The sequence below is a fragment of the Peromyscus californicus genome, unplaced genomic scaffold, assembly GCF_007827085.1.
Source record: "Peromyscus californicus insignis strain IS unplaced genomic scaffold, ASM782708v3 Scaffold_11__1_contigs__length_118956290, whole genome shotgun sequence".
Lineage (NCBI taxonomy): Eukaryota > Metazoa > Chordata > Mammalia > Rodentia > Cricetidae > Peromyscus > Peromyscus californicus.
Genome location: NW_026294402.1, coordinates 23,693,692 through 23,716,256, shown reverse-complemented (window position 1 = coordinate 23,716,256; position 22,565 = coordinate 23,693,692). Strand labels below are relative to the sequence as shown.

General features: G+C 42.2%; 1 protein-coding gene and 1 long non-coding RNA gene across 2 annotated transcripts in view; one reads left to right on the top strand and one right to left on the bottom strand.

Moving 5' to 3' along the window:
• Positions 1-20,841, top strand: part of LOC128121111 (uncharacterized) — a 75,667-nt gene extending 54,826 nt beyond the window's left edge. The window contains exons 2-4 of the long non-coding RNA XR_008222064.1: positions 12,754-12,812; positions 14,169-14,321; positions 19,038-20,841. This is a non-coding gene — a long non-coding RNA (uncharacterized LOC128121111). The remainder of the gene's footprint in view (positions 1-12,753; positions 12,813-14,168; positions 14,322-19,037) is intronic.
• The window catches only part of Opcml (opioid binding protein/cell adhesion molecule like), a 1,141,264-nt gene that overhangs the window by 579,229 nt on the left and 539,470 nt on the right, over positions 1-22,565 (bottom strand). The window lies entirely within an intron of this gene.

Here is a 22,565-nt window from a genome sequence, read left to right as displayed (position 1 = left end):
TCATGGAACCGGGGTTAAGGATGGTGTTAATTGCCTGTGGGTGCTGGTAACCAAACCTAGGTCCCAGCAAGTGCTCTTAACCACCAAGCCATCTCTCCAGCCCTTTGTTATATTTTTTTCTAATAAAGAGATCTCAAACATAGGATACAGAGAAAAGGAAAGTATATATAACCCATGGGCTGTAGTCTATTGGCTATAATAATCTAGTTCCATATGCCTGGGGTTCTTTTAATTCTTTCATGATATGTTTACCTTTATATGACATACTTAAAAATAAATTCTTCCACTCTGTCATTAACTTAAGTCCCTAACTAAAGCAATTATTTTATGACCATTTAAAGATTCCTGGGCTACCAAAATCAGTACAAGAGACAATAGATGAAAGAATCAGTAGTGTGAAAGAATGTAGGACCAAAATAATCAAGGTCAGCTGAATGCTGAGAAAGTCAAAAGGACATGACATCCTTGAGAGAGACTGTAAGAGTTGGTGCAAAAAACTGAGGTCATATGAGTCCCCACACAATCTATAGGGACATAACAGCAATGGTAAGTAGGCTGGATGATTATGGAAATATGTCCAAAGCATCAGAATTCCCAGCACTACTTGTTGGAGTAGATGGCTAAAGATGACACATCCACTTCTTATATATAGGATGGCCATAAAATAGACATGCATGGCCCAGAGAGTATCTACATTTACCTTCAGTTGAACTCTGCAAAGAAATGTTCTTACACCTTTCATCTCTGCCCCTAATACTGCTGTTAGTGTGACTCGGCATTGAAACAAGGAAATGACTGCCTATACTAACAACAGCAACAGCAATACACTTCACATCTGAGTCACAGTCTCTTACAATTGTCAAAGGTATCCCTCAGCAGGAACAAGAGGCCCTCTGCTTTTCTATTTGTCATGTGACAGAGCTGTGGTCTGCACAACTTCACACTGACTGCCTAGAAATGAGAATTCTGATGACTGAATATGTCTGTTCTATGATGGTACCAGAAAGGAAGGGGCCGGTGAAAGTAGGAAGCTCAGGCTAATGTTTCTTGAACCACTTTAAGTGCATTGCAATCCTCATGTAGCTTGATCTGACAGTACTCTACAAGGTAGGGTTACCATTACCTCCACTGTGTGCATAAGCAAAAGGACAATACAGAAAACTTAATTTGGCAGCTGTGGGAACTATAGTAAATAGCTCAAGCACCCCCAGGCCCATTGTCCTCATCCACAAAGTAGAGAAAATTGTAACCAACTTCATGCAATTATTGGGTGTATTAACTAGACAAAGTGGGTCATGCACTTGCTTACAAAAATTGGGCAAGCCATATGGATGGTGGTGAGATGATCAGCTGGTGAGTACATGATTCTAAGTCCTGCCCTTTCTGCTAAAGTCATACTGCCCCACAGGGAAATCAGTACAGATAACATGAAAACATTAGAGGGCCACCTAAGCAAACCATAATCTCCATCCAGTTCTCTGAGATGCACTGCCCACTGGTCTACTGTGAGAAAAAAGTCTACCACTAATTCTCACCAGGTATCTTCTTCCTCCCCATGGAGCTGCACACAAACTGTCCCCCCTCTACTTAGCTATTATCAGAACCACAAACCAGAAAATCTTTTGACTGGCAAGAGACCAAGATATCAATTTTCATCTCACATCTGCTTGAAAGAGTAGGAGTGATGTTATATTATCAGTGACATTTTCTCACTGGAAAGATTGCCTGGATCATATTTGTATTTATTTTCCTAAATGCAATATACAAGCCACTAATAGAACAAAATCTACTAATTAAATTCCATTCAATAATGCATTTTTCACCTTAGCTTAGCGGTGTCCTTGTACATTTCTGCCAGGATACTGGTAATAATGTCTTATTTAGCTTATAAATGGTGCTTATCATTAAATTCAAAAAAATTAACAAGCATCAATGAGCCTAAAGTGACAGTGCAGTAAATAATTTGAAAGGGCTCTACACTGTAGACCTATTTTTCTTTTTGTTTAATTTTATTTCATTTATTTATTAAAAATTAAGCATATGGATTCAGAAGGATGCTAGCACGGCTGCCATGGCAGCCCAAGCTGCCACCAGCATGTCCATAGAATAGAAGAAATACAAGCAGACCCGTGAAGGAAAGATTTTTTGCAACTCCTTTACATCTTGAGTGTGCCTACTGTGTCTTCTCCAAGATGGATTTGAACTCTGCTTTCATTACACTTGACCTTCAGAGTTAAGGTCTGTGGGTTAAATGAATAACCTGCAAAAGGTTTATGGTTTCTATACCTTTGGAAAAGGATCATGATTTCCAAGTTGTGTGTTGGCCTCTTTACAATATATATGAGACTTAAGAAAGACCTGGCTTATACCATCCTGGGCAGAGCACATTGTGAGATAACCTGTGACATATGATTTCTAAAATCCTTCTAGATAGGTGTGGTAGGTTATGATTATTCTGTTGTATTGACCAGGGAGCTATGGTTAAGAAAAGGCAATTGTTGTGGGATATTTGTACACTTTGTGAAGATATATTGTGATTAGTTTAATAAAGAGCTGAATGTCCAATAGCTACCCAGGAGGTATAGACAGGACTTTCAGGCAGAGAGAGAAAGAGGAAGAGGAATCTAAGTGTTCAGGAGAAGAGAGACACAAGGAGGAAGCAGGATGGGCATTATGGAGATAAGATAAAAAGCTATAAGGCAAAATGTAGATTAATATAAATGGGTTAATTTAAGTTTTAAGAGCTACTGAGACAAGCCTATTCTAAGGCCGAGTTTCATAATTAATAATAAGTCTCAGTGTCGTTATTTGGGAGCTGGCTGGTGGGACAGAAAAAGACTCATTATAGGCCATCTTCCCCAGTCACGGTAGCAGCACATGTTTGACACTCCTAGGCTTTCAAACCTGACATGTAAGAGCTTAAGCATCCTCATCTGTGGGTCTTTCTCCAGCCACAGATGCACATATTTCAGGGAAGACAGAATTCTCATTACTATTGGAATAATGCCTCTGTTTCCATTTTTATTTACTAACTAAACTTTGTCAGTTCCTTTCTTAAACATTTATCTATTCAAAACAAATACTTATCAAGCATGTGCTTTGTGTCAGCCTGTTATACACACAAGTGTGAATAGAAATGAGAATTCTGCCCTCCTGTCACTCATACTCCAGTATGTGCATGTGTGTGTCAGAGGATAGACAATAAGGAAAATGTATGGCAATGGTATGTAGTACACCTGGGAGTGTTAATTGAAGGAGAATAATAACCAGAGAAAGCAACTAGATGACTACTAGATGAAGTGTGATGGCTGTGATGGAGGGGAGGAATGCCAAATTATGTTTCATGGTTTTGCTTTGTGTGCTCTTGCAGGAGGTTGATGCTTCACCTTCCCCTCCCTAGTGCATTGATTCCATGTATTGATCCTTGCCTAAACCTAACCCAGTAAGAGAGAGATTGGCATTTCCACTGGTTTTCTAATTAGCTAGAGCAACGTTGACATCCAGTGGCGAATTCGATTCATCACAGGTGCCCACACTTGCTCCTTCATCTCTGACTATGAGAGGGTGTCAGGAATGAGTGTTGGTCTGCTGTTTCCAAGAAGCTTGGCCTGGGTTTCCTGTGCACATGTGCACACTCTTTCCATGGTTTGAACTTGGCTTTAAGAGCAAGCATGTTACCATAGCAATATCTCATAGCCAGTTTATTTTCAAGGTATGTGTATGTGTGTGTATGTACATGTGTATATGTTAATCAACCCACCTAATATCTGTACATTCGTGTTCTTACTATGTCCTTGTGAATGTATGCATATGTGATTCCTACATTACCTACACACGTTATTCTGATGACATAGTGCCCTTCCTCACATGGTATCCTCTTTGTCCTCAGGATTGTGTTATTAACAAGGAAAGAATGCTACCCTTTATCCTACAGCCTTTCCATCTGGCTGATTTACAGTGTTTGTTTGCTTCCCTTGAAGCAGAATCAAGTATGACTGCTGTGGGCTTCCTTCCTGGTCTGCTCAGAGTAGCATTAGCAGAAGCATGCTGTTCCTGCACTCAAATGACAGCTCATTTCCTTCATTCAGTGGGAACGGGCTTATCTTCCTAATGCTTGACTTGGAGGGGCCAAAGTACACAGTACACTGCCCACTCCCTGGAAGGGCCTGGAGCCTGGAAGTGCCAGGACACGAGACTGAATAAGACTTTCACTAGACCCTTCACATCTTTACCTTTAAATTCAGCTCCCATCAAAATTTACAAGCAACTTACTAATTAATATTTTTGAGTGTCCTATTAATTGTCCTGCATTAAAAACTTGGAGACAATTGTCCCACAGGAATCTGGGGCTCAATCCACCCTACAAAGCTACATTTTCAAATTCTTTTCACCTCTTGGTATGAGGAAAGAGAAGGAGAAAGAGGCCCTTCAACGAGTTTAACACACTGCACAATTAAATATTGATTGCAAAGTCTTCCTACGAATTTCCCCTCCACTTCCCTGCCTCCACAGGGATGTGTCTGGATGTGATTCCTAAGCTGTCCCCGTACAGTGATTACGTTCATTAGGACACCAGCCTTGTGGTTAAAGCACTTTCCTTACTGCTGCACGTTTAATTAGACAACTCTTCCCCAGAAATTATTTATAGCCAGGCTGCAGAGCTATTGTTAGTCCCAATGTAAATAAGATTCAGGGCGGGAGTCCCAGCGCGCTGCAGTGGCTGGCACCGCCGCCATCAGCCTTTGCCTGGTGCGCACTTGGGGACTGCTTCCCGGCCTTTACCGCTAGAAAGTGGCTGTTGAAAAACCCAGGCGTGATTTCTCTAATTAAACTTGTGACACAGGACCTTCCAAAAGACGGAATCTATCAGGTCAGAGTGCACGGAGGAGGAGTTAAGAAAAGAAGGGGAGGAGCTGGGAGAGACTGGAGCTGTCTTCAAGGCAGCATCCCAGCTTTCCCAGTTCACCTGGGGAGGTGTGCACAGACTAGTTTTTAACATACCCATCCCAAACACAAGTACTGCTTTGGGCACAGATGGTTAAAGGCCCAGATACGGATTTTCAAGTGTAAAGCCGTGTTTGCAGTCTCCGCTAGTTCAAATGGATGTCTGGGGATCTGGGGGTAACTTGTGAGCTGAATGTCCTTTCAATACAACGTAAATTAAAAGTATTGAAGCTGCTTCTAAATCCAGGGCTTGGACCTGGTGCTGGCATTATGTGTGCAGCATAGTCCCCTGTCCTCAAGAAGTTCACAATCTTGTAAACATCATTAGTGTATAATCAAACTAACAAGAATATTATTTGAAGGGATTTTCATTATCAGCAACCACTGATTGTCCTGTGCTCTCTGGATACTGGCACTTTGTGTCATTTAATAGACCACCTTAGGAATAGAATGCTATTATTGCAATTCCTGTGCTAGACTTTCCATTGCTGGGACGAAATGCCTCACGGGTCAACTTGCAAGTAAGGTTTCTCTTGACTCCTCTGTTCAGAAGTTTCAGTCCATGGTCTGTCTGCATTGCTTCTTCTGGGCCTTGATGAAGCTAAATGCCATGACAGGTTGGGACGGGAGGAGCAAAGTCACCCAGTTATTTTAGGGCTACCAGAGGCAGAAAGTATTATGGCTTGAATATGACACATCCCCATAGGCTCATGTATTGAAGTTGGTCCCTAGCCAGTGGCTCTAGGAGGTGTCTTCGATGGGTATACTTGGTTCTCACTCTTTCTTTCTGCTACTGGTCTGTGGAGAGTGGATAATCATCCTCATCACTTGAGCTCATTGCCATGATGTTCTGCCCAAGCCCATGTGGCTGAGCATCCAGGAACTAAACTCCCTGAAGCCCTACACCCAAGCAAATTAATCTCCTTAGGTTGTTTTCCCTAAGTATTGTCATGGTGGTGGGAGCTCTCCTAACACTGAGAGAGCAGAGCACTCCAAGTGCTCTCCTCTTCCTGTCTTCTAAGCCCATCCTGGCCTATGATGCAAGCCCATTCAGAGAGGCCTTCTCCCTTAGCTAACAGGCTCTGATAGCACCCTCATAGGCATACACCCAAAGGCATGCTTTGTCAATCTCCTAGGCGGGCACTTCTCAATCCAGTCCAGTTCACAATCAAATTACCATGGCAACCCTCATTTGTCAGCTGATACACCGGCTATTTTAAAAGCCCCAGTGACTCTTGATATGTAGCAGAGATTAAATATCTGGCTTCATATACAATTCAAGGCTACTCACTCACGGGGTGGCACCACCCACAGACTTGACCACAGGCCAATGTGATGGAGGCAATTCCTCAGTGAGGGTTTCCTCTTCCCAGATGACTCTGGTTTGTGTGAAGTTGACAAAAAGGAACCAATACACTATATAAAGCCCGAGTCTTTCCTGCCCCCCCACTTTCTGTCTTGTGGGGCCCTATGGTAAATGCAACATAATCGCTTCTGTACATTTCAGCCAAGTTGTGAAGGAGAGAGCATTTCCTAGCGAGGAGAGGACAGTGGTCACACAGAACTTTGCCAAAGAAATTAAGGAGGACATGGGCGTCTGAAGACTCAGTAGAAGGAGGGAGGACGGCATACCTGGATTATAGGATAGCCTTGGTGGACCTTTGCGCTCAGTACCCAGAGCTAGGATGTCATCTTGTACTAGTAATGTCATCACTCAACAGTGATAATAGTCTGAGGAACAAAACTAGACTCCTTCAACACCCTCAATCTGTCTGTACTTGTGTATGTTGCACTATAGAATGGCACATGGAAATTATCACAGTTTCACAAAGGTCCATCCTCATTATACACTGGATTATAACACATGTTGTACAGGAAGGGGAGCAAGGGCTCATGGTAAATTCCTTGCCCGGGGCCCCCTCGTTCCTACGACTCATCCAATGGTTCTGCTGGAAAGGGACATGAAGGCACGTTTAGCAGCAGGGAGAGAGGTAAACTGAAAAACTCAGCTCATGACTTCCTGGGTGTTTTGCTTTCCTGATGCAATGAAACAAACTGGCTAGTGAAGTCTGTCTAGGTAATGGTTTTAGTCTAGCTGGTAAAGAAAGCAGCATAAAACATCACTCTTGTGTTAGGACCTCTGAGACTAGTCCAAACCATCACATTTCCAGTAGGGAAGACATGAATGTCTATTATTTTAAATGTATAATTGATTCTAATTCATCACTTATCTCCCAGTGACAGATTTTTATATAGTTTATTATCTCCGTCACAGCACAAGGCCCCAAGGGCCATCTCCTATTGTCCCACATTTCCTGGTGTGGCCTCAGCTGCCGCTGCTTGCATTATCTGTCTGATTAAGTTAGGGAGCCTGGTATCTCGGGGTCCCCGGGTAACTGTCAGCATTGAACACCTTCAAATGTAGAATTACAGGGAGCTTTCACCCCTCTCTTTCTCAATCTGTCTGTCACAGCTAGTTTTCCTATTTGCTGATGACTTGGGGACTCTGGGTCCCCAAGACCTGGGATTTAGCTGCCACTCAGGTCCTCTCCACCTTCTCACATACATCACACACCAGTGCTCACTCTCTGGGAAGGGAACAGAGTCACAAGATTAAGCAGGACAGCCTTCTGATACCACGGTTGTCTGGCTTTTTACAGCTATGCTAAGCCACCACAACGCCCAGCTGGCTTCCCTTCCGTGTAGGCCTTTTCTGTTCTGTGCTGAATCACATTCATTTTACCGTCTGAACACAGGGAGCCAGTGTCCTGCCAAGGGTGCTCTCCTCCCTTCATCCGCTTTCAATGTGTGCAGCCCACACATTACGGTGGGCCCAGTTAAGGCAGTGCTGAGTTTTGAGCATGACAACCACACAGCATCCACACAACTGTATTATAGACCCATGGTGTCTGTAGACAGCAGGAAAGGGGCAGGGTCCTAGGGGTGGGCAGCGGAGGCCTTGAAGGCCTGCTTTTCACATTGTCCTCTCAATAGAAGGCAGCTGGTTGGAACTGGCTCATAGAAACCACCATGAGCCGACCTTACATTCCTTTCTTTGAAGAGCTTGTATATCCCACAAATACTAATTCCTCTCCGACAAAATTACCTTCCTCTCACGCTTGAAATCCTGACCTATACTAACCACATCTTGAAACTGATGGTTTTTTTTTTCCAGATGATATTAGACTAAATTTTATATCCTCAGATTTCCTTTAAAAAAAAAATCAGCTCTTCTCCACATGGTCCTTTTGAAATCCAGGTTGTATCCAGTCCATGTTGAAGACTCACATAGTGTTTACTTTGGGACCCAGATTTCTCAGGCCCTGGAAAGACCCAATCTTTGGTTTATCTACTAGCTAGCACATGGGATGCCATGCTTGGTGGTGCTTCTATTATCTGATCTGGATGTCCTGTGGCCATTTGTCTACCTTTAAAACCAAAGAAGATGTCCAGTGCTCTTGAGATGCTCTGAATCCCACCTGAAGCATCGGCATTTTCTTCTCTTTCACAGTTGCATTCATTGAGGAACTCAAGGCATCATCCTGTGATAATGTATGCCTTTACCCATGAATGGGTGTCTGACAGTGTTGGAGGAATTTCACTGAGTGAACTGAGCCCAATTCATTCTACCCGCTCCCCAAGCTTTGATGGACATATGTCAGTCCACAAGAGAAAGTGTCATTTTCTTCTTGGAGGGAGTCCGTGTGTGTTATGTTTAGTTCTTAATGTGACTCCTGGGGCCTGTCCATATTCTAAGCCCCTCCCTAGTGAAAAGCATTTCTGTCTCCTCCAAACGCCTCTTACTCTTTATTGTTTCTTTAGGATCTGTCAGTCTTGGTCAGTTTCCATAGGCATGAATTAGTAAGAGTGAAAAAACAATAATCTTCCGAATAATTCACATTGTGTGAGGCATGTCTTATGGTTTAGCTAACGGGGCTGGTGTATAGAAAACTTTGTGGCACTGTTGAGAATTAACCAGGTCATGGGAGCTCTGACTTCATCAGCAGATTAACTCTTTGATGAGTTTGTAGCAGAATGGGCTATTAGAAGATAAGGCCTGTTGGAGGAGGTAGGCTGCTGGTAGTGGTCTTTTGAAGGGTAAACTTTCTGAAGACCCTTCCTCTGCCTCCCTCTCTTCTTCTTGACTGCCACAAGGTAATCAGCACTGCTTACTACCATGGTGTGCAGTATCCCCTCAGCTGAAAGCAACCTGACCAAGCAGTTGCGGATTGGATCCTCTGAAACCCTGTCTCAAGTGAATGCTCCTTCTAAAATGTTTTTCTTGAGTATTTTGTCATAGCAATGAAAATTCACTAACAGAAACAGATGAAGAAGCATTTTTAAAGAGAACCCTGCTGTGGTCTGGATGTTTGTTTCCTCCAACCTCACTGACCCTTGCAAATTCAGATGTGAAAATATCAATACCCCCAAATCCATGGGGCCCATTGGAATAAATGATATCTTGAGGGCAGAGTTTTCATGAGTGGGATTAGCGAGCTTGTAAAAAGAGGCTCTAGAGAGACCCCTAAGCTGAGTAATGACACAGAACAAAGGCACAGAAAGAAGGCACTAGAAAAGAGACCCACATTAGACAGCAAAATTGGTGTTGCCTTGATGGAGGGCCACTTACCTATTAGAACTGTGAGAAACAGATTGACATAGTTTAAAAGTTATTTGGTTTCTGGCATTTTGCTATAGCAACCCAAATGAACTAACAATCCCCAAACTTCCAATGTGCATAATTATTTTATGTATACACACACAAAAATAAACAAACAAATAAAAAAAACCAACCCTCCCTGAAATCACCCAGCTAACCCTCTTCCTTCTGCCAGAAAGGCAACATAAGGTAAGGTGAGAAACCAGTTTCAGGTCAAGTTGGTACACAGGAAGTCCTTTTTTTCCCCAGACACAGTTAGACAGGCCCTTGCTCCCACAGCCTTGCCTTACCTGACAGCAGTCCTCTTGGCTCATCATGGGATGAGATTTGCCCCTGAAGATGGAATCTGTGTCTCTACCCACTATCGCTTCTCCTCCAGCTCTCACCCTCCCCAGGTGGTGGCCCCAGGCCCCCTCCCTAGCATTGACACCACTGTTTTCTACAGCATGTGTAAAGCACACACAGACTCAGTTTAGGGACAGTTAATTTCCAATTCTTTCCAGATGGGTTGGAATAATATCCCCAGGTGGTAAATACATTATTAAGAAGGCAGTTTGGTGTGAAATTGGCTATTAAAATATAGATAAAGTTTAATACATTGAGCTCCTTGTCAGAGAAATCACTTTAGAGGGAGCTTATTATTTGTTTGATATTAAAAGAGTCACAGCTCTGCTCCAAGTGACAAATGGGGAGGGGGGAAATGCCACTGGTAATGAACAAAAGCTTTTTAACATTTAAATTTAGGTTTTTCTTGTTGCCCTGCGTGCTGCCATGAGCATGCCCATGTAGTGCAGCCAGAAGCGGGCGACAGAAATGTCAGGATCTCAGGAGCCAAAGAGGCTGCCAACCTGGCTGTAAACAGCTGGAGTCTCCCCCATCGAAGGAGCTACCGGATAGAGCAGAGTGGAGTTTCAGGTGGTTCCCTTGGCAACACTGGAAAGGAGACAGGGATCTATCTCCAGGCAGAGTGTGGACGTCCCTCCCGCCTTCTTCTTCAATATGACAACCTCATTCCGCCAAGCATCTCCACCTCACCTGCTACATTTCAGGAGGCCTATTTTTGCATTGAAGCTACCAGTCTTGGGAACTCATGTTCTCTGCATAGACATTTCACTAAATGTGGCTATTAAAGAACTATTGCTAACAACAAAAGAAGTCCATTAAAACATCAGTGTACAAACCTGGAGATTTTCTGCATAATATCTCATCCAAGCCAAGTACTTAACAACAGCACCTCTCAAGTCCCCTACTAAGGGAGCCCCAAACTTACAACTGAAGTTAACATCCTTCCTCATACTAGCAAAATCTTCTAAGAACCAGGAAAATCCCCAGAACAGGTGAGTATAAACCACAATCCAGGAAACAATCCCATCTTTAGTCAAAGAGTAAGCCAATGGCCTACAATTGCATGCTTGTGGAATGGATGCATTCTTGGGGGAAAATGGTGAACGATTGGGAAGGGGACCTTGAAGAAGAGAAGAATAACAATGATGTATGCTGATCACCATGGCAAAATAGGTAGAAGCCCTTATTCCTAGTCCCCCAAACACACACATCCCCACATGTACAGGTGTATACAAACTCACGCATGCTCCTGAGGTGGGGTGGCCACTTCTTTCTTAAGGTGGACATCAGGAATGAGGGAATGGCCTCCAGTTTTTAAGCCGAAGTGACAAAAGAATATTTCCACAAGCATGAAAGGAAAGCTGAGTGCTGTTATGCTATTTAAGCGATAGTCTGTCCACAACATCATGGTCACTGGTGTTAAGGGAGCATTAGCCATGATAGTCCATTTCCAACTTTGCCTGGTGGTCACAGGCCAGCCAACAGCTGACCATATACACCATCACTACATGAGGGGGGGCAAAGAGTTCCATCATGTAACACACTCAGTGTGGGCAGTAAAGCATATGTGGATGAGGATACAGTAAGCACAGATTTCCTAGATCTCAAGCAGGGTATTGGGAGCCAGCCCAGACATCTACTGGGCACCCCAATCTCAGAATGCCAAATTGAGAGTCCCTCTCTTAGTTGAACTCTAGAAACCCCACAGCAACTATGTATGTGGCCACCAAGAGGGTGTGCTTGAGAAGACCTTGCCATCTGCTATGTTGTTTAGCTTACTGTGTCCTGCTTCAATATGGGGTAACTGTTGTACTGCCTAGATGACTAACAGCAATACATTATGTGTTTTAAGTCATGAGTGGCTAGATTGTAACTTAACTTTTTTCTTAGAGAAAATTTCAGTACATGGGGCTTGAAACTGACAAAATAAAACATCAGATACTAAAACTGAGACTGAGTCTCCTGAGATCTGAATGAACATTAACAAATAAAAATAAGGGGTTGAATAGATAGCTTCATGGTTAAGAGCACTGGTTGGTCTTCCAGACGACCCAGGTTCAGTTTCCAGCAACCACATGGGGGCTCACAATAGGCTGTAACTCTATTTCCAGAGGGTTGACACCTCTTCTGGCATCTTCAGACCTTGCATGTATGTGACCCATATACATACATGCAGACAAAACATTACATTACATGCATAACTAAAAATAAATAAACATTTTGTTTAATAAAAGTCCTATGCTTTGGAAGGAATTCTTTTGTACCAGAGAAGAATTCAGCCAGTTTCATTAACACATTCTACTTGGTATGCATTCAGTTTTACCACATGTATCTCTGTCTAGATTAGTCCTTTCTTAAAGCAAATGACTAGAGTAACAGAGCTAATGAACAAGGCCAGGATTTGATTCCAGGTATCTGCCCAGGAAAAGTGTCAAGTTACTCTAAAATGCTTTGAATTACTTATAAGGTTATTATTGTTTACCTGTGTGTGTGTGTGTGTGTGTGTGTGTGTGTGTGTGTGTGTGTACTTGATTTGAGGCATGTGGGTACATGTCTGTGCACAGTGTAGGTAGGCCAGAGGTGGACATTGGGTGGCATGTCCAATCTTTTTCCATGTTATTTTTTGAGACAAGGTTTCTCACTGATCCTGAAGCTGACTGCTTTGGCTAGCCTATCTGGCCAGCAAATCTCAAGGATCCTCCTGTCTCCAAATCCCCAGTGCTGGGATTAGAGGCTAGTGCTGCAACCTAGTTTTGTATGAGTGCTGGGGTATGTGTCTTAGCTATTTCTCTATTGCCATGCAGATACCAAGACCAAAACAACGTACAGAATGAAGAGTTTATTGGGCTTACAGCTTCAGAGGGTGAGTCCATGACCATTATGGAGGGAAGCATGGCAGAAGGCAGGTAGACATACATGGTGCTGGAGCAGAAGCTGAGCACTTACATCCTGGTCCATAAGCATGGCCGGAGAGAACACACTGGAAATAGCATGGGCTTTTTAAACAGTAAAACCCATCTCCAGCAAGATACCTCCTCCAACAAGGCCACAGATCCTAATCCTTCCCAAGCAGTTCCACCAGCTGGGGACCAAGCATTTAAATACATGAGTTTATGGGGGCCATTCTCATTCAAACCACCACAGTACATAACTCAAATACTCCTGCTCTGTGGCAAGTACTTCATTAACTGAGCCCCCTTCCCAGCCCTCACCTTTAAGTAGATTTCTTTTCCATAGATAGCAGAGTGTGTATGGGGAGGGCAACAAGAAAAGAGGAAATGATTGACTGGAGGTTATTTTTTCAGTTAATCAATCTGATTAGACCTTATGTCCTACTTTTCACAGTACTCGACAGCTTGGCAATGACTCTTAACCACTTGATCTCATTTGAACTTTAAAACAACCCCACGATTATAAGCATTATCGTCTGTATATCAGTGCAGAAATAATGAGATTTAAAAAAATCAAAGTGATTTTCTGATAGACTATAAAATATTAAGTACAGCTTCTTCTTTCATCTGGGAAAACTAACACGACAAAGATTTGAAAGAAAAAACGTGGAGTGGAAAACTTAAAGAGAATCAACCTGTTAGCTAAATTTTCTTCAAATTGGAAACATGTTAAGAGTTGATACCAGGTCCTTGTGTCTGCTACAACCAATCACCACAGATATGATACTTCAAAACAACAATGATTTTCATGGATCTGGAGACTAGAAGTCTAACATCACTGTCATTGGGCCAGTATGACATAAGCTCATGCTTCTCCCCAAAGCCCATCTTTATCTGCTCCAGCATTGACTAGCTGTTAGCTTTCCTCCCAACTCGTGGCCACGATTTCCCCATCTCTAAGCCTGGACTCTCAAAAGCACCCTCTTCTCTGCCTTCTCATCACTTTTTTTTTCCACAAAAGAGCTGGCTTGCTCTCAGAGAGTTCCGTGTAATTGTATTCAATACCACTCTGATAAAATAGGGAAATCATTTCATGGAAGGAAAGAAAGAAAGAAAGGAAGAAAGGAAGGAAGGAAGGAAGGAAGGAAGGAAGAGAAAGCCAACATAAGCAACCAGGAAAGACCTCCTTGGGCCACATAACTAACATCTCAATGATCCATAAACTAGAGTTTATACTATTTAAATATTATTCTTTTTGGAGTGAAGTATCACTTTTTAGCTCACAACAGAATTCTTTCTTTCTTTCTTTCTTTCTTTTTTTTTTTAAGAATGTGCTAATGATGAAGTACTTTTATCATCACCAATAACCTGGAAGTCATAACTGAAGAGCGAGCAGAAGGGTGTACTTAGAAGTTTGGTCTATAGTTCCTTGGCTCCAGTGCATGGGCAGAACATCATGGTGGAAAGGAAGCAGAAAAGAGGTACTTGCCTGGTTTCTACCTTGCATTGGGTCCTTACTCTCAGTCCATAGGATGCAACTCACTGTCAGGGTGTGTCCTTCTGTCTCAGTTAGTACTATCTGCAAAGGCCTTCACAAACACAACTATCTAGAGATAAACATTATCAGACTCCTGGGTGAGTCTAAATACAGTGAAGAAAATGAAGGTTAAATATCACACTAAGAAAATATTGTAATCTATTACTTCTAGTAATGGAGTAATATCTGTAATTTCTAAATATCTAACCTCCTAGGCCACAGAGGAGGCTGAAGTCTGGACTAATGGACAGTGTGTTCCTAATACAAAACTTCTCTAAGAGATGAGTATGGGAATAGATCAGGAACCTGTTCTGAATGTCAAACATCTTGTACTTCCTCCCAGACTTTGGACAATCATTAGAATCTGCATCCCTTTCCCACTGAGCACTGGATGATAGGTTAGCAGAGCCCACCACACTATCATGTAAAAAATGGGCAAATCCAAGAAGTCACTCACCCTTCTCAGAAGCCAACTAGCTAACATCTTTCATCAAACTGAGTTTGGACAGAAATGCCAGTTGGATAAGTGGCAGTGAGGATGCAAGGGATAGGGAAACTGTCAGCTCTGTTCTGGTTTAAAAGGAAGTTGGATAACCAAGCCTTTCCCCAGAAGGAGCGGGCATCTCAAAGAGTGGAACTCACTTTTCTGTCTACTGTGAAGCTTTTTCTATCTGATTTCCCTGGAAGTCAGTCCCAAGATCATTATCCCTGGAGATGTTATTGTACTGCATATATATAGAGAAAGTGTTATTTATTTGTGACTGAGTTATTTAATTTTTGTTTAATTTTTTTCTCTTCTGGATGCCTGTAATGTTAAAGTTTTATTAATGATTCTTTCCTTTTTTGGAGACAGTTGGAAACCTGCCTATAATCTGGCAATCAGTAGTCAAAGTAAGGTAGGGAGAAAGAATCTGCGGTGAGCTTGGTAGAGAAAGGGAAGGCCAGTCTGGAAATGTCCTCTGCAATGATTGCCACTCCATCTTGGCTATGCCCTCTTTCCCTGTAGCTCTTCCTATACCTGTGGGGAATTATTATGCATAGTACAGGGAAATTTATAGACAATAGAATGTGTTTGTTTATGGCTCTGGAGGCTGGAATGTTGAAGAGCAATGTGCAAGCATCTAGTGATGGTCTTCAGACTCTATCAACCCATGGAAGAAGGCAAAAGGATGTGGAAAAGGGCAAGGCAGAAAGGAAAGGAAATCAAACTTTATCTTGCTACCAAAAGGCCACTGCTGAGACAACTAATACATCCCATTAACCCATTTGTGAGGGCAGAGTCCTTCTGGCCCAAACTTCCAAGGTCATACCTCTCAACATGGTGCATTTGGGGTGAAGTTTCCAGTACATAAACTATAGGGGGCATGTTCAGATCATAGCAAGAACACATCTTGATGTGAGTCAAAATTAGCCAGTTTCTGATATAATCTACTCTGGACAGATGAGAGAGGGGAGCAGAAACTGGATTATGCCACCTGCCTTCTTCTGTACCCAACGCCAACCTACCCCTTGTTGATATGAAGTGAGCTTTTCAGTACCATCTCCCAGACAGACAGAAGGGTTGTGATATATCTGAGTCCTTCATACTTCACGAATGTCTATTGCTTCTTCAATTCTATCCCCTCTCCATCCTATAATCAATCTAACACTACCAGTGTCCCCACATTAACCTGTAGGAACCATTCTCTTCTCCACTATTGTCCCTTCCATCCTTCCTCCCTGACGTAATTAGAGCCTGCATAGTCTTTTCTATTCATGGCATCCTTATCAAAATGTTTATTTTAATGCAAGATTCCCATAAATCTTAGAATGAAATTCAAACATAGAAGAAAACAAACAAATAAACAAACTATGCCTGCTCTAGTACCTATCTGCCTCTTCTTGTAACCTGATAGTGACATATTTTCTGCCACATCTCTATTGTCAACCTTGTTTCCTGGGAGGGGAGATCCTAAAAAGCATCACTGTAGGATAGGTCAATGGGTGGATGGATGGATGGGTGGAAGAATGAATGATGGCTAGAATCTCTTTCTAGATTGCTTGGAAGTAATACAGTAGTGAAGATGATGTTGATACTCCCAACAAATGCAGTTTTTCAGATTTCCGCCTAAATGAATATATTCTTATTCCTATATCTTCTTCTCTCTTCCATGCATTTATCTCTCCTATAGGGACATATGACAGGTCATATTGGGTAAGACCATTATAGATTAGATTTTCTGTCCTTCCATAATGCAATGTACTTTACAAGGAGTATAAGGGTTGGGGAGAGGTAGGACTCCTTTCTTGGGGACTATAGATCTAGCACAAATCTTCATGCCATGCACTATAGTTCAATGATCCACAAAGAAAGAGTATTAGGCATGGATATATACTTATCACTGTGTACACACATCCAACCCAGATTCCCCCATGGACATCCTCTATGAATCTGTTCTTTCTTAAACCTTTTCTTTCTTTTTGAAAATGACACTATATTTTATAAATTCCTTCATTTGAGGAGATAGGTACTCCCCTGGCCCTGAAGGTCAGAGACTGAGAAGTGTAACTCAGCATCTATTCTTATCTTTGCCCTTAATCCTAAAATACTGGAATTTCCAGACATCCCTTGGGTTGGCTGCAGCTGGTGACTAAATTCAGGCACACAAGACGTATGTAGCTTCTAGGACAAGTTCTTAAAGGGACACTCCTTTTCCTTGTTTCCATGTCTTGCTTCTGGCTGGAATGTGGGCTCCATGGATGGAACAAGGTTGATTATTTAGAAGACACCAAGCATGGAGAGAAAGAAAAGAGAAGTGCATATGACAGCAAGGAGGTCTGAATCACTGACTTCCGGCCACTGTCAAAAGTTCTTAGTTTGGGGTTCATAGTTCCAGGGGGGAGTAGAGTTCAAGATCACCCTGACGGGGAGTATGGTAGAGGCAGGTGGTCATGGTGCTGGAACAGTAACTGAAAGCTTACATTTGATCCACAAGCAGGAGACAGGGGTTCAGAGATGACATAAGCTTTTTAACTACAAAGCCTATTCCCTTAACATGCCTCCTCCAGCAAGGCCACACCTTCTCATCCTTCCTAAATAGTTCTACCAACCAAGGATCAAAAATTCAAATATATGTGCCTATGGGGGCTGTTCTAATTCAGACCAGCACAGCCATCATTTAGTTTCTGTCACATTAGCCAAATATTAACCAATAACTCAGAACTCAACACCAGTTTTTTTTTTTTTATAAGATGCTGCTGAAAGCTATTGTTTGACTATGGTCTAAAGGCCAACATTTTTTCAAACACATGAAATCTAGAAAGTGACTGTTGCCCTTTATGACTATTTATATTAACTGTCAGTTTTACAGACTCTAGAATCACCCACTAGATGGGGCTCTTGGGAAGCCAACAGGGATTATCTTGGTTGTGTTACATAAGGTGGAAAGACCTGTCCACTGTTGGTGATGCCAGTCCCTGGCTGGGACTCTAGACTGTATAAGTGGAGGTTGGAAACTGAGCAGAAACAAGCAGTCATCACCCTTCGCTTCCAGTTATGGATTGTTGTGACCAGCTGCTTCAAGCTCTGGTCATTTTAATTTCACTGCCATGGTGGGCTGTATCATGAACTGTCAGCCAAGCTAAATCCTTCCTTCATTGGTTGATTTTGTCGTAGTATTTTTTCATAGCCATAGGAAAGGAAATTAAAAGGCCCCTTTTCTGTCTTAGTCCTTGCCATTTGTATCCCTTCTAGTCTTGGGGAGGCAACGTTCTACAGTGAGAGGTGTAAATGTTTACATACCAGCCTTTCCTGAGCCTACTCTAGGTGTGATCAGTGCCCATAGTGGTCAGTAGCAAAGAACAGATCCACCCACATGTCAGAGTGAAGCAGCTAAGTACAGACCTAGCAAGGGCCAGCTTGGAGGACAGGTACTTACTGCCTGGGTAGTACAATGCTTCATAATTGTCTATAAAACACCTGAGGTATTACCTTTTCACTCACCAGCACAATCACGTCCACTTAGTTGAAAAGAGGAAGGGGAAAGGGAGGGAGAGAAATGTTCTTTGCTTTCTGGACTTTTAAATCAGATATCAAAACAATTCAAAAGAGGATAGATCTACAAAGGACCCCTCTTCTAGGCAGCACCTCAGGTGCCCCTAAGATGCAGCCCCACAGATTGGAGCCTGGGGCATTCAAGCCTTCTAGCACAGAGCAGTGGATTAGAGTTCGCCCTTCATGGCTATCTTCCTTTCCTTTAGCAGTTCCTTGCTGTGCTCAACCTTCCCGCGTGCTCCTCTGGCTACTGCTGGTACAACTCCATCTATAAATGACCTCAGCCCAGCTCAGGATTGATTCAACCTCCCTTATCTGTGTGATTAGCTTAGCTACAGAGCAGATATTTGGTGCTTATCAGCCCATTAAAGAGTCAAAGAATGCTGTTACCAGTTTTTTATCTCTGAAATGCACACAAAGCCCTGCTGATTATTCTATTAATTTGTTAATGAACCTGTCCACAGACAGACTCTCTGTTCCTTTGGAAGGCAGGATGGGGAGTTGAACGTTTAAAGGAAGTTGAGTCTTCAGAAGTAAAGCTTGAAAGTTTAAAAGTGCTTGTGGACGCTGAGATGCTCATGCTTAATTTTGTGTTTTTAACTCCTTTTAAATCTTTTACTGGAGCAGAAGCGCACCGAGGGATGGAGAAATTGGGCTGGAAATAACTCAATGCCTGATGGAAGCAGACTTGAGCCCACACAGACAGGAGCAAGACATGAAGACAGAGATTGTGAACTGTTTCTTGCATGTGTACTAGGTCTGTTCAGAGTCCCATCCTTGTTCCAATTTTGCAACTGTTTGCAGATCTAAATTCCATGCCAAACGGGGCTTTCTGTGGACCGTGGTTTACTTTTTCTTGTATATACTGTCTCATACATGGGATCTATTACAACTGTGTGCTTTTTATGGTTCAACGTATTCCCAGAGGGCAGATGTGCTCAGAAAGGTCTAAAGAGAGGCCTCAGGGGCCAGGGGCTCTCAGTTCCATCCCATTGGCCATGAGGTTAAGCTCAGACCACAGGCTAGATTCGTGGCTTGCAGTCAGAAAGTGAGTGAGGCATGAGGTAAGCAGTTAAAAAGGAGTGGGGCAGAAGTGCTGAAGAAGATCAGCCCATCAAAACCAGAGCATGCTTTCAGCAGAAATCTGAGACAATGCTCCATTACAGTATTTTGGGTAGTTTTTTTGGGTTTGTTTTGGTCTAGAACAGTAAGTACCACAATGCGTCTTCCAGACCCTGTGAGGACAGATGCATGTGTTCAGATTACAAAAGTATTGGTTGTGAGGGGTTATCAGCTGAGGTAACTTCTCTGAAAATGACTCTCAGTAGGAGGGATAGGCTTCATTTAGGATTACCCCACTTTACAAGGGCAGGCACCTAGGTTGTACAGAGGCCTATCACCCTGCCCTCTTGTAGGGATGACTCTGAAGCGCAAGTGAGTACAAGTCTCTAGAAGATGGATTGGGAAAATGTTCCTAATACTTCTCTGGAAGTTCTATCATTCCCTTCATCAAAACTTGATTCTCTGTCATCATAGGTGTTCCTCCTAATATCTCTCTAGTCTAATACCTTGCTCCATCTGAGAGTCTGTTTCCATGGAGCCAAGCCTAATACACTTGCTAATGTGAATGACCTGTTCATGCATGCTCATAGTTAAGGAGTCACAGCAAGGAGACTATTTAATCGTCCACATCACTAAAGATACTAGTATGCTTCATGGACCAATATAAAGGGACATTTGTATTAAAAGTTTGAGTATGTAACTCAACATCTACATGCCTGAAAATTTCTAATTCATGCTTTGATGGCCAGAGGCCTTCTCCTAGGTGGTTCTATTTAGGTCTTATTTAGCATAGAGCAGTGAGTTTAATTAGCATCTAATATTCTTTATTCTCCCATTGTCTTGGCATGTTTAGCCTCTCTGTCCTGTCTGCCTCTGGCTCAGTCGTCCTATCTACTCTTCCAGGCATCGCTTGACAGGTTCCTCCAGAATGAACCCAGTTCTTCCACACCAGAGAAAGGTGGGAGGTCCCACACTAGTGTTTCAGGGAGCAATCTGCTGAAAGATGCATCACAAGCAATGCTTTTTCCTCATGGTGTTCATGCATAGAAGCGCTGACAGCACAAGTCTTCCAGTATGTTGTGAAGTGTCTGGCCAACAGAAAGAACCCATCATTATCTGATAATAAACAAAATTTGTGAATAAATGGGTGAATGAGTCAACCGGAAAATTCCACATGCAAGAGGAGGCAGCTTGGAAGAGAGCACGCTTATAAGAAGTAGAATATTCTTCAAATATTTAAAGGGACATTAAATAATCCTTGTAACATAATAAAGAAATATGGACTGGATCAAGGTTTTATGAAGTAAATCTGTAATTGATTTAATAACTGTGAACAAGTTTCTGATTAATAAATTAGTGCCAATTTCAAGTCTCTAGTGATGGTTTTAAAACTGTATCTTGGACCATATCCTTTTCAATATTTTTTATCAGTGTCTTGAATAAAGATGCTAAAAGCATACTTGCCAAAATTTATGGCTGATGTGAAGTTAGGTAAAATAGTAAATGAATTGCAAGACAGAAAATAGAATGCAAAAATATCTCAAGAGGCTAGAATTATGAGCTGGGCTTGCCAAGCTGACGTTCAGGGAAGAGAAATAGAAAGCCCTGCCATCAGTTCCTGAAGCAACTGTAAAACAGACGGAGAGAAACGGGGAGCTGAGTGCACAGGTGGTACCCTTCCTCGGGGAGCTTGCTTTTATTTAAGCTCATGATGAGTTCACATAACAAACCTACTTTTTAAAGTTGCCTGAATGTCCGTAACGACAATAAATTGTGCTCTCACAAATGTGAAAAAGTTAACACAAATTTAGAAAACATGATTAGTAGTAAATGATCCTTAATTTTCTTAGAAGGTATAGGTTGACCACTGGGGGTGGTGTTCAGACCAGAAAAATCAAGCAGGAAGGAGTTCATGAAAGGATGAAGTTTAAGTAAATAAGGCTCTAGCATGAATAATATGGAAACAAGAGAAGTCAAGAGAGCTCTTATTGTTATAAAAACTGAAAGGTCAGTGGGATCAGTCTCTCTTTGTACATACTATCTTAAGATTTATTTTATTTTACGTATATGAGTGTTTTGCCTGCATGTATTATGTGCACCACTTAAATGCCATGTCCATAGAGGCCAGGAGGTGTTGAATCCCCTGGAACTGGCTTTAGAGTTGGTCGTGAGCATCATGTAGCTGCTGAGAACTAGATTCAGGTCCTTTGGAAGAATAGCCAGAATTCTTAACCACAGCCATCTGTCTTCTTATAGAATTGAAGTGGCAAAAATGATACTGAATGTAGTCAGGTATAGCAACTTTTTTCCATGCTTATGAAAGAGACATTTTTAATCACAGCAATGCAACAACTGTGTAGGTCATTGGAAGAAGAGTGAGCCACACTCTGACTAGTTACTACAAGAATGTAGGTGGATAATACCCAGTGGGATAATACCAAATGGGAACCCTCTGGAGCAGCTTCATTTGTTGCAGGGATAATTAGAGTCCATGACCTTTTGGATTCCTAAGATGCTGTACTTTGATATAAAACTCTAGAAAGCACATCTGTGCTTAAGTTAAGAAAAGTTTTCTAAGAATTAAACTTAGTTAACCCTTAAAGCAGTAGTGATTTATCTTTCCTTCCTGACTTACTGCCATGTTGGGAATACTTATATTTATTAGGAAGCCAGAGCATTGGCCTTTAAGGTACACTTAACACCCCAGTTCGAGGGAAAGTTAGAAGATGTAGAGCAGTAAGAAGGTACTGAGTATACTCCAGGTTATAAAAGAATTTGGAAAGTCACCTTCTCACACTTACCCAGCATGCCCATCTGCAAAATAGGGATAGTATAATTTCTTTGTATCTTATAAGTCATTTGGAAAATTCAATCAAATATCACTCATTGAAGCTTTCACAAAAGTTCACTGCCCAATGAGAAAGTTCATGTTAATTGTCAACTTGACAGATACTAGGAACACCTGAGAAAAGGGTCTCTGGGCATGCTCATGAGTGTGCATAGTGGTTTGAATGAAAAATGTCCTCCATTTAGCATTCAGGCTGTAGCATGGTTGTTGCTCACTACTATTAGCCAGATTCAGTTAGAGAATAT